General features: G+C 40.1%; 1 protein-coding gene across 1 annotated transcript in view; it reads right to left on the reverse strand.

The window, feature by feature from the left end:
* Positions 1 to 1,136: 1,136 nt before the first annotated feature.
* Positions 1,137 to 12,563, reverse strand: part of LOC124422681 (netrin receptor UNC5C-like) — a 60,632-nt gene continuing 49,205 nt past the window's right edge. Inside the window, exon 13 of the transcript XR_006941900.1 lies at positions 1,137 to 2,608. The gene's annotated coding sequence lies outside the window, so the exon portion shown is untranslated. The remainder of the gene's footprint in view (positions 2,609 to 12,563) is intronic.

Here is a 12,563-nt window from a genome sequence, read left to right on the forward strand (position 1 = left end):
AGAGAGAGAGTTCCGCGCCTCGAGGAATCCGAAAGATAGCACACCGATTATTATCACTACCAAAGTAATTCCAAGCCACAACGAAGCTCTGCTCGCCTAACGTCTTTCCATGCTCACGAGCAACGCCCGTGATTATTCTCGCTAACCATTAAGATCTTACCGTCCTCGAGAGCGGCTTTTCTTACGAACGAGATGACATTCACAGAATGAACGACCCTAGCGACTTATCATCCAAGCTACATATCTTGGATTAAAAGATCTTGATACGAAAATCTTTATGCAATCGACTATTACTATTACTTTTATTTATTTAAAAGGAAAATGATAAGAGAACATTATTGAGAGTAAAATTATTAATGACAATTTGTTATTTATCTTATTATATAAAGAAAAATATAATTGGATATTATGTCGAATAATTTTTATTGTTCTTACATTAAAAGTGAATGGAAGAAAGAGTGAGAGAAAGAGAGAGAATAGGTGAGAGAGAGAGAGAGAATGAATTAATACATGTGTGTGTGTGTGTGTGTGTGTGTGTGCATTACTCTGTGAAAACCAAGCGATAATGGATCGCGTGCGAAACAAAATTACCGAATATTATATTCGAACGTTCCCATACGCGTCGATTGTTTCGCGTAGAAATCTAATAAACGTCCCGCGCCGAATACCAATCCGCTTGGCTTCGGTGTTGATTTATTCAATCGACCCATACTTCCATGGGGTTAGCGAGGACGTCGATGTACATTATAAATCGGTGTTATCCCGTGGAATCGACGCACCAGATCGACCGGACTTTATGATCTTCAGAATCAAAACTTTTATCGTCCAGTTATTCTTTTCAAGCTCGATATTGTTCTAGGTATAAAAATTATAATAAATAAAAGAAAAAAAAAAAAAAAAAAGAAAAAAAAATTATCGATAGATCGATCGAGATAAATTATGTCTGAGTCGATTATAAAATTCGGCTAAAAGTTTTTACCAGAATTATTATGAAATCTAATGATTTTTACGAAAAACAACGAAACATTCAATCTTCTTTTTGAAGGGAGACAGGTTCTTATCATAAATTCCACACACTTTAATATAATATAACAATCACTTCGAAAATCTTAAATGACAATAAAACTAATATGGCGTATCGTTTGATAGACATTTTAATTCTATTTACAGTGATGATATTTTTTTCAATTTTTGAGTCAATAGTATTCGACAAAATGCATTTCGAAATTTCATATTTACATATACTATATATACATATTTATATGTACAAACAATATTTACGCACATACACAGACGAACAACAGACAAGCACATGTAAATATAATATGTATAATAATTGTAGATATTTTATGGGATTGTAAACAATTCCTTTTTATTTAGAAAAAATAAGAAACTCCTTCGTACGATCGTTTTTACGATCAAACGTAAAATCTTTGTATTCCGAAATAATCCGAAGAATGACGAAGAGTTATCATAGAAAGACACGGTGCGTAACTCAGGCGAATAACGATAACTATTATATATCGTGCGTCATACACGCGTAACAGAAGAGATAGGACTACCCCTTGGACTACGTGCCATTAACCGCGTAAGAATCGCGAAGATTGTATTTTGTTCTCCTATAAGAAAGACTTCCTAGTCGAAAAGGCAAACTCGACGTTCTGGAATCGCGGTTTAATGGTAAAACGGGGAGAAAAGAGTCCGGTAGGAATGACGCTAGGGAGAAAACTCGCTGAAAGTTTCATGGGGGTTTCTTGGGGGGATGACTCACGTTGTTGTATCTTCCCCTTCCCTCATCCCTTTATTTTCTTCTTCCTTTTTCTTCGTCTTCTTCTTTTTCTTCTCTTACTCTTCCTTTCTGTACCCCAGGACTCGCGAAAGATTTATACTCGCCTTTTCGAGGAGCACGAGTAAACGAATTTCCTTTATTTCTATCCTTCTTTCCTTCTTATTTCTCCAAGAGCATTCGAGAAAGACGGTAATCTCGATTTAATGTCGATATAGGGAAAAGATCTCCCTCACCCACTATACCCCATCCCATCTTCAGAACTCGTCCCACTTTATTCCAATCGTAACTTTCTACGATCGCGATGAGAAGAATAAGAGAGGACAGAGAATCGTCGCGATTTTATCGTTTTTGTCTTTTGGATATACTCGACGAGAGACATAAATGATTCGAAATTTATTGATCTTAATGTTTAAGATAGAAAAAAGAAAAAGAAAAAGAAGGAAAAGGACAGATATAATCTTTATTTTTTTTTTCGATCGAATCAACGTGAAATTAAAACTGTCACGTACAATGTTCGATAGCGAAATGATTATACGTTTCTTCTATTACCCGAGTTAATTGTAAAGATCTTCGTTGATAGTAAGATCGTTCGCTTATCTAGGTCGAGCTAACGAAGTCTCATTCACGATTCGATCTACGGAACGTCGTTTCTACTTTCCCAGGAGTCCTCGATTCAGTCGAACGAAGAGGTTTACCTTAGCGTAAAGGGAGGTATTGAAAGGAGCTGTTCCAACGGTAGGGTGTCTCTTAAAGAAAAACAGACCGCTTCCACAGATGTCCCATGAAATTGGCACTCGAACTTGTTCCAGAGCATCATCTCTAAAAGAAAGAGAATACCGGGGTCGAAGGTTAATTTAATTTAGTCAGGACTTATCGTCATACGGTAAATCTTACAGAAATGGAAGGCATTTGCCTCTCTCTCTCTCTCTCTCTCTCTCTCTCGCTCTCTTTTTGTTTTTTCTTTTTCTTTCTTTTGTATTTTTAAAAATACATATCCTAGGTAGATATATTATAGGCGAAGCCTTTAAAGCATGTCGCACGAATCGATACGGAATACAAAAGATAGATAGAACGATCTTTTATGGAGGTCTGAAAATCGCGTTGAATCTATCGGTAGGATACAACGGTATATCTATCCGGTGATAGTCGTGCGCCGTGCGCTTTAATCGTCCTCTTCGAAACTTTTATTTTCTGTTTCTCGTGTCATCGTGTTCCGGAGCAGAACGAGGGAGTCAGACAACTCGAGGAAGTAGAATCGGTCGGATAGGGGGTAAGACCGCGAGGTAAAGGCCGCTAACGAGGCCTCCGGGCGATTAACATCGGCATTTTAACTACGCGGGACCTTCGTTGATTTAACGGGGTCCCTCCACTCCTACGCGTAATCGTAAGAGGCCAAGGGCCCGTAACAGTGCCGTATATGTCTTTGACAAATACCACCGTCATTGATCAAAAATCTTTCTTTGATTTTTCAATTTCTCTATTTTCCTTTTTTTTTTTTTGTTTTTTTCTTTTTTTCTCCTTTTATTTTTTATTATTATTATTATTATTTCAATGTCACTCGATTTATCGGAATTTAATCCACGTTCGCCATCTGTCGTTTATATCCGACAGGAAAAATAACGGGATTGGGCGGTGGGGTATGGGGGAAAACATTTCGAGGAAACTTCGTTGGACGAATTTGACGTGCGCATAACCGTTTGCGCGAAAATTTAGCAACAGGATCGTAACTGGACGTCAACCGCACCTACTCAGCACGAAATTTTGGTACGAAAGCGTAGAACTGCGAATGCCGAGTATCGTCATCAAGGGGAGAGGGGAAACTGTCTCCCCTTTCGACATCGGCAAGCGACGTTTCGCGCGTGATTTCGAGAACGTACGCAAGACACGCGCTAGACGTCCCGTGGCTATGTGGGTAGTTACCTGTCACGTTTGCACATGTTGTACTTTGCGAACGTGTTGGCGTCCTGTTTATGGATGGCTATTATTCTCGATAGTCTACCGCACTCTCCGTAGTATGAATTTCAGAGGTTCGCGGACTTGTCATGTTCCATTCGTGAGAGAAGGAGAGAGAAGATGAAGATCGAAAGAGTTCGATTTCCTCGACTAAAAACACGTGTACAATTCTCGTGTACATAACAGATCCGATCTCGTCTTACAATTCTCTCGTTTAAGAAAAATATTAGTAAATGTATCGACGTGCATTCGGCATGGAGATCGTTACGCTTAATTCCAATGGAATTTCTCGAACGTTAACGACTACTACTCGTCGGAGTTAGCGAGCTAGGAAACGTTTGAAATCGTGACGACGGCGGAGGCACATCGAAGTTCTTCTCGGTCAAAGTTCATTGACCATGAACGTAGAGAGGGATTTACCTAGCCCATGCCTCTCTTATTCCTCCCTGGGCATTCTTTATTCCCTTCTTACTCTCTTTCGATCGTGCAATGGATTTTAGATTCGTATCGGTAGAGCCCATGTGGGTCGAGAAACGAGGAAAGGCTCCGGGTACTCTCGTGTACTCTAACCAACTCCTCCTAGGACTCACGAAAGATTTGTGACGCTTTATATATCGAGATACTCTCCTTCGAGAGATCGACACGGATTCAACGATGAAAGGGATCTACGAAATTTTATATCTTTCCGCATAATAATTCTTATTTCTCGATTGTTACGCCTGTCGGTGGTGGTCCTACGTGGGTTGAAACTTCACGAGTAAAAGAAACATGTGTAGTATCTGTTCGTTTGAATCAAATTGAAAGGGTAAAGAAACATCGAGAGAAAGAGAGAGAGAGAGAGAGAGAGAGAGAGAGAGAGAGAGATAAAAAGAAATAATCGAGAAGAGAATGATCTCACAAAATCCTAAGAAAATTTCCACGTGGAAGAGATAATTAATGCTTTCCTATAAAAAATAAAGTGAGCGACGTTATATCGTGTTGTTCTTGCTTGGACAAGCTTACTTTTACACGTGGCTTCGGTTCGTACTCAGCTTCGCAGTCGGTAGAATAACAGATACGCGTGTTTGCTCTCGCAACACGGCTTTCCACACTTGTTCGTGATTTCGCCGGTAATCCGCGAACAAACGGGGCCATCGTCGAACGAACGAAACGATATTTCGCTAACGATCCGACTTATCCCTTCTAACGATTTCAACGATTTTGTGGATGAAAAAAAAAAAAAAAAACGAAAAAGAAGAAAAAGAAAAGAATACAGGATATATTATAAAACGATGCTAAACGATATTATAAAACGATATAAAGGATACATTATAAAACGATGATAGAAAACGACGAGTTAATAAAAATCCATCGCACTTTTTTGGACTACGATTTATATAAAATATTTTTTTATCCAATTTAATTTAAAATTTCTCTCTCTCTCTCTCTCTCTCTCTCTCTTTTTCGAGTAACAAGTCCAAAAATCTCCTATTAGTTCACAAAACGTTAATTCCCAAAGCTCATCCCTTTCTCTTTTTGTTACGTACCAGAGGTAATAAAGGCTCACGTTGGCCGTACTGGAATTGCTGGAAGGTTTATCGTTTCCCGTCGCAATTGTCGCGAACGCCTCGTGAGGATTAACGATACTTTTATTGGTCCCTGTTAGTCGACTAATTGCGACGTAGAAAAGGTTCGCCTACATCGCTAACAGCTTCCTATATGTAGTAAAAGAAACAACCTCGCGGCTTGCGTGAGTATCCTTATTGGATGATCTAGTTAAGTACTCGTCGTAACGTCTCCGGGTTCTGTTGGTGCGTGCGTGCACCAATCGAAAAGACATTGACGCTTTTACGTTGCCCGTATATCTACATGTGTATTTCTGGTCTCTCAGCGTGTCTAGTGCAGCTTGTCATTAACGATTAGTCAGTTAAAGGTTGCCGCTTTATGCGCGAGATCGGATGCACCCTGGAGACGCCTCGGAGATGCCGTTGCCGTTGCTATTGCCGTTGCCGTTGCTGTTGGTGTAGCTGTTGATGTTGCTATTGGTGTTGCTGTTGCTCTCGAGCGCGTAAACGTAGCGAGCCGCGGTTAAACCGGTTCTAAAGCCGGTGAAGTAGCTTTGTTTACGGGGCCCACCAGAGCCGTTTGTCGTGGAGCTACCGCGCTTGAATTTATATAAATGGGACTGTGGACCGAGCACGCACGTTCTCTCTTGTCTCTCTCTCTCTCTCTCTCCCTTTTTCTCTTTCTCGCTCTCTCTTTCTCCTCTTCTCTCGAAAGCTGTGGGCTGCCGCTGTTCTAAACATCGACCGGGCCAGGGGCTTTAATCAAGGATAACAGCTGTAACGGCGTAATCAGCGACGATCGCGGGGTGCTGCAAGCAGAACTATTAATATCCATTTCGAATTCTCTCTCTCTCTCTCTCTCTCTCTCTCTCTCTCTCTCTCTCTCATTCTCACTCTCTGCTCGGTTTTAAGTCCTCTTCGTCTAACCCTACGAACGATACTCGAGCTCTCTTCTATCTTTCTCTCTGTCCCCCCTTTTGCCCTAGCTCGCGCCGAGGCAGTAAAATTGGTCGAGGGGTAACTGCCGAAGTACAAGCCGGAGAGAAAAGTCAGGGATACTCATGAGTGTATGCGTGTGTATGTGAAAAAGAGAGAGAAAGGAGAGAACGCTATTGCCGGAGCTCGTTCAACGATGTGCTACCTTCGAAAGAGAGAAAAAGGGGTTGCGAATCGATTTGAAAATATCGAACCGGAAATTGCTGCACCGACTGCATGTCACATCTATCTTTAAAATATCACCTTTCTACGTCTTTAACCAAAATTTTGGCATTCTTCGCGTCGACGTTCCATTATAGAGTTTTAAATTCTTACGAAAAGATATTTGATCCTTTTTCTCTTTTTCTTCCTAAACCAATTTTTTGAATGAATTCTTTGCGGACAAAGCGTTAAGCGTTCATGCAATTAAATTTAGAATAATATGTTTCATTTCGTTTCGACGATGGCACGTACTTATAAACACGTACACACACTCACTCACACACACACACACACATATATATATATATAGGTATATATATGCCTACTTTGGTATGATGTAAACCAACGAAGAGCACCCATCTGAGGACGCGGTTCGTTCACCTAGAGGCTTAATTAAAGGCCGCTCGCGAGAGCCTCGCGTTTTCCGCTCGGTTTTCACGAACAAAGGCTCTTTCAGTCGGTGATTTTCTTTTTGCCGCGTTTCACTGGGCCAGAACTCACTTCGAAAGCAACGCGAAACAGCAATGAGACGATGAAAAAGAGAAGGGGATGGAAGAGGTGGTAGTGATGGTGGTTGCGTTTCACGTAATTTTTCACGACACTTTTCTCTCTTTCTTTCTATTTTTCTCTCTCTCTCTCTCTCTCTCTCTCTCTCTCTTTCTCTAACAAAACTCTCTGGCAGCTTGTTATAACGAACTTTCGGAACTAGCCGAGATTTGCATGACATTACGCGCGGGGCGATATCGTAGCGTTCCGTTTAAAGGGGACTTTCGAGGAGTGCCTACCCTATAATTTACATAAACTACGCGCTCAAGAGCGACAAAACTGACTGCTCAGTGAACTCATAATTCTCTCGAATCACACCTTTCCCCGTTTCTCATATGTATATAACAGGGATATAGATATATTTGTAGCTATACTAGACATAGATGAATACATACATATATATATGTATGTGTGTGTATATATATATGTCTTTCAATATATCTTTCTTGTGTTTTTCTACGTCGATTTACTTTAAGATTCTATGGGACTTAATGGAACGTTCTTTCGAGTTATAAGTTCATCCAGAAAACTTGTATGTAACGTCGAACGTCGTTCCATTCGAACGAGTTCAATCGAGTGGCCAATCATCGATTTCGTACGACTCGAGCGAAGTTGTCCTCGTCTATCGGATTATCCGTTTTCCAATAGTAACGAAGAGTGCACGAAAACAGTGATGATGAAAGAGCATAGAAGAGAGAGAAAAATAGAGAAAGAGAGAGAGAGAGAGAGAGAGAGAGAGAGAGAGAAAACGGTGGCAAAGAAACCCGGCGGAAGAGCGCGTCTCTCGATATGTAATTAAACGTAATTAAATTAATTGGGCCACGAGACAATCAGGCCAATTACCGATAGCAATCAACGATCGCGACGATGCTTCTACGGTTAGAATCGCGGGACGAACGAGTGGCAACGTCATCCTCGCTGCACCCACGGCGCTTTTTTACTCGGATGACAAACCCCATTAATTACAGGGCCGCGATGCCGACCCTCTGAAATTAGCACCCTCGTACGCTCAGAACTGCCAATTTCAGGTAGTCTATCCTCGCGTTCCTCCATTTTCTCTCTCTCTCTCTCTCTTTCTCTTTCTCTCTCTCTTTCTCTGTTCTTTACGCACGCGCACTCACGCACGTATACACACTTACATATTCATCCTCTCTCTATCTCTCTCTCTCTCTCTATTACGTTTTCTTTCTATTTTTACTTTCACACAGATAATCTCGAATCGCGAGTTCGCACGCCTCTCGTTTTCCCTTCGTGTTGTGGTTTGTTCCCCCCCTCCCTCCCATTCTTCCTCTTTTCTTTCTCTTAACATTTTCTTTTTACCTTCCCATTTTTTTTTCTTACTCCTTTTTCTTTCTACATTTCCTTCCTTTTTTTTCTTTTTTTTTTTTTTTCTTTTTTTTCTTTCTACTGCGGAACCCCAAGCCCTTGAAACTTCGTTCGCGATTTATCCGAGATAAAGGGAATTACGTTAAGACCGGTTAATTTGTTTACGGAGACGCGATATTCACCTTGCGTCGACTCAACCACGAAAAAGAAGAGCTTTTAATGTTAATCCATGAAAATCAGTAATTGTACGTTGTCGGAATAGACGACGTCTAGTATCTATAAATAATACAACGTGTCTTTATCCGTCTCTCTTTATCACCTTCCTACGATTGCCTTGAGTATCTCTCTCTCTCTCTCTCTCTCTCTCTCCCTTTTTTTCTTTTTCTCTTTCTCTTTCTCCGTAGGAGCGTGTTTATGATTGCTGCCTTACATCGATATCGTATGATTAAATGATTATCCAGATTGATATCTTAATTGTCGGTGAACGATTTGTACGCTATTACAAGAGCCAATCGTTTCCGCATCTGGAAACGCTCACTTTCTCGCGCGAACGTTTTCACTTGTTAAGCGTTACCTGGTTCTGCTCAGCGAGCACAAAGTTGTTCCTCGTGACTAAGCGATTTGAGAAACGCGATCGTAAACGACGTTAAGATAAAAAAGAAAAGAAAAAAGAAAGGGAAATTTTTCTTTCATATATTCGAATACAATAAAATATATTGGTACGTAAAAGTCTAATCGAATTAAAATATCATTTCGAGAAGGAAAGTCCATTTAATAACTTCACGGATTAGTCGATATCACGTTGATGGCATATTAAAAAGCTACAAAGATGTTTGTCGGGGAATAGTAAAAAAAAAAAGAAAAAAGAAAAACGAAGAATAAAAAAAAAAGGGAGAAAAAAGAAAAAGAAGAAATATCAAAGATCGAAGGGTGAAAGTTCAAACGAGTCACTCGCAAAAATCCTCGCACCCCTCGATGGGGCTAGCTAGGAGTAACAGAAAATTATCGCGACCGCGTATCGTTCCCGCGAGAGGACTCTCTCTCTCTCTCTCTCTCTCTCTATCTCTCTTTCGTTTCGAGGGTGGTAGGTACATTACGCGTACGATGGACAAAAGAGAGATGGGGTTGGCGAGGAACGAAGAGAGGAGAAGGGGGTACGGGGAGATTTCTCGCGGTATTCGTTACTAATGGGCGTTCTATTTAGCAGCGCCCTTCGTCCTCAAGGGACGCGTCACGCGTCACTGCGCTCCCAGCGCATCTACGCAAGCACAATGCTTTTCGTCCTGGCAACGGGGCGAGTCTCTCTCTCTCTCTCTCTCTCTATCTCTCTGGTTTTCTCTGGACGTCAAAGAGAGAGAAGGAGAAAGAGTCCAGAAGTCAGGAAATCGCATATGTGTGCTTTCTGACTATGTTCATACAAACATCCATGCATTTTCTCTTTCTCCTTTTCCTTCCCTTTCTTTTTCTCATTCTCTTTCTCTCTATCTTTTTGAGCACGCGGTGACACTTTTCCAGAGGGTTGAACGTCGGTGTGCGCCCTCGATCAACGTCAATCAGCCGTTAAACAATGACGCGCCGTGCAAAGAGGATTTTATTGTATTGCGGAGAGAGCAAAGTTAGAGGCACAATGCGTTCTCCCATCGGGAACTCAAGTCAACCCCTCGAATGTTCTCCTTTTCTCTCTCTGTCTCTCTCTCTCTCTCTCTCTCTCTCTCTCTTTTCTCCTTTCTTTCTTGTTTTTTCTTTTCTCTTACTTTCTTTCTTTCTCCTTTTCTCTCTATCTATCTCTCTTTCTCTCTCTCTCTCTCCACTTTGCCCTTCTTTATCCTTCACTTTTGACATGGATCGCCAGAATCTGTCGGAGACTCATAGAATGCGCTTTTTTTTCTTTTTTCTTTTTCTCTTTTTAACGGAGATTGTTTTTATAACACGACTATGACGCGGTGATATGATACGGTTGACTCTTAGAGATTCAATATGTTAGTGTGTGCGTTCTTTCGTACGTTTATGCGTTTAGGTCTGACGTCGGGCACGTGTGCGAGACGGATCGTTCGATAAAAAGAGGCCGAACGACGGATGAATATCGTATACGAGTCTAGAAAAAAAAATAAAAAAAAAAGAAATAAAAGAAGAGATCGTCGATTCGTTTCGAGGACAAAAAAAGGGAGCTTCTACAATGGGATTAAAGAGATGTACTCTGAGGAAAAAGGGTAAAACGTTTGTTAGCACGAATCGAATCTCAACGTTAATTGTTTGACATTTAAACTATATTAAACTAAACTCGTAGAGATAGGGTCGAGAGATGAATTTGATTTATTCGAGTATATAATATGTATACGGTTTAGGATAGTTCATAAATATTTCAGTATCTAATTGAATCGAGAGGAAAATTCTCATGAATCGTTTTGTTTGCGTAAAGGGTGAAAGGAAGAAAGGAAGAAATAAAGAAAAAAAAAAAAAAAAAAAAGAAAAAGCAAAAAAGGGTGTCGCTTAGAGTCTAATGGCTCGTTTAAAGTGTTGACGCGTTGAAAACTTAAAGTCTAAAGTTTTTTTTTTTTAACAGTCGACGAGCTCGAAGAATGCTACTTTTCTAAGGATATTTACGAATGATCATTAAAATCTAAAAATAATTATTGTCTCAATCGCATATGGAAGATATGTATGATATATATATATATATATATATATATATATATATATATATATATATATATATTTAACGTATCTGTTTATGGATAAATATTTAAAAGTTAACCCACTTTCGTTGAACGAGTCGATACATTTATTTTATCGTATTACGTATATTGAACTTTCCCGTACGTCGTAAATCCGCTTACGCGTACGCTACACGTAAGCCGGGCCCGCCGCTTGTTGTTGGTGCGATATTCCAAAGTGAGTCACCAATTTCGCGTGGGTTCGTCGTTGTCGTCGTAGTTGTCGGCTACATCGAGAGAGCGGGTGTCCGTCTTGTTCTTTATCTACACCTTCGAGACTCGGCCGACCGGTAGACTCGGAATACATATGTATGTTTTTAGGGGCGGGAAGAGTGAGCGAACGAATATGTTAGTCGAAAGAAGACGAATAATCTGTTATGGGCGTCTTTTGATAAAGAAGAACGACGGATAAGGATGGAGAGAGAGAAAAATGAAGAGAGAGAGAGAGAGAGAGAGAGAGAGAGAGAAGACTAAAAGAGAGAGAAATACATACACGCACAATGCTAAGAGTATTGTGTTTTTGCCAACGAAAAGAAACGAAACCGCGGACCATGGCTTTTCTTCTAAAACAATACAACGTAGGTAGTAGCGTGGTACGCTGCAGTCTGAATCAATGCGTTCTCTTCTACCTCGCGTATCGCCTTTCGACGATTTTTCGCAAAGTACTTTAGTTCTGTCAGAAAATTCAACGAAGAGGGATTTTCGGTAGACGAAACAAAGCCGTCCATTCTTGAAGGGCCCGAGAATACTTGACTCATTCTACCGTACATTGTTGCGATTGCGGGTTACTTTGGAATGTAAGTAATATACGGAGATTTGAAGGTAGAGAAAGAAAAAGAAGTATTGACGTAGAAAGAAAAAGAGAGAGGGGGAGAGAGAGAGAGAGAGAGAAGTTATTGAAAGTTACCCTAGCTGGCCATTCGTATGTTTAATATTGTATAACAAACGTGAGAAATGTTTTTGCTTCTTTTGAAAATAGAGACTAGAGTTCATTCAATGAACACTCACTCCCATTGAAATAATTCAGAATGGTTTATAATTCGATGTAATAATATTTAACAAATTTAAAAATCAATCCTGTACAAATATTTGCCACGGCGCAAAATTTTCTTTATGTTTATGGTTTGAAAATGAGAAATTTTTTCATGCTCGAAATCTCGTGAGATTCGTTCAAAACGTATCGATAGCCTCAATATTAAAGCGATATATATATATATATATATTGTATATTATGTGTTGTATCATATATATATATATATATATATATATATTTACATGGATATATCGATACATTTATTAAAAAGGAGCAACGCGGGATAGTATTTTTCAATATACTCGCACACAATATTTACGACCTTGAACCGGCATGGCAGGTTTATAAGAGGACGCACGAACTGGTCTATGTATTATGCACATGCTCGCGAAGGGTGTAAAGGGTTTGGGGGGATAGGTAGAAAGGGGTTGGTTGTTGGAAGAACCGTCGTAATATTTACA

This window comes from Vespa crabro, chromosome 3 (genome assembly GCF_910589235.1).
Source record: "Vespa crabro chromosome 3, iyVesCrab1.2, whole genome shotgun sequence".
Taxonomy (NCBI): domain Eukaryota; kingdom Metazoa; phylum Arthropoda; class Insecta; order Hymenoptera; family Vespidae; genus Vespa; species Vespa crabro.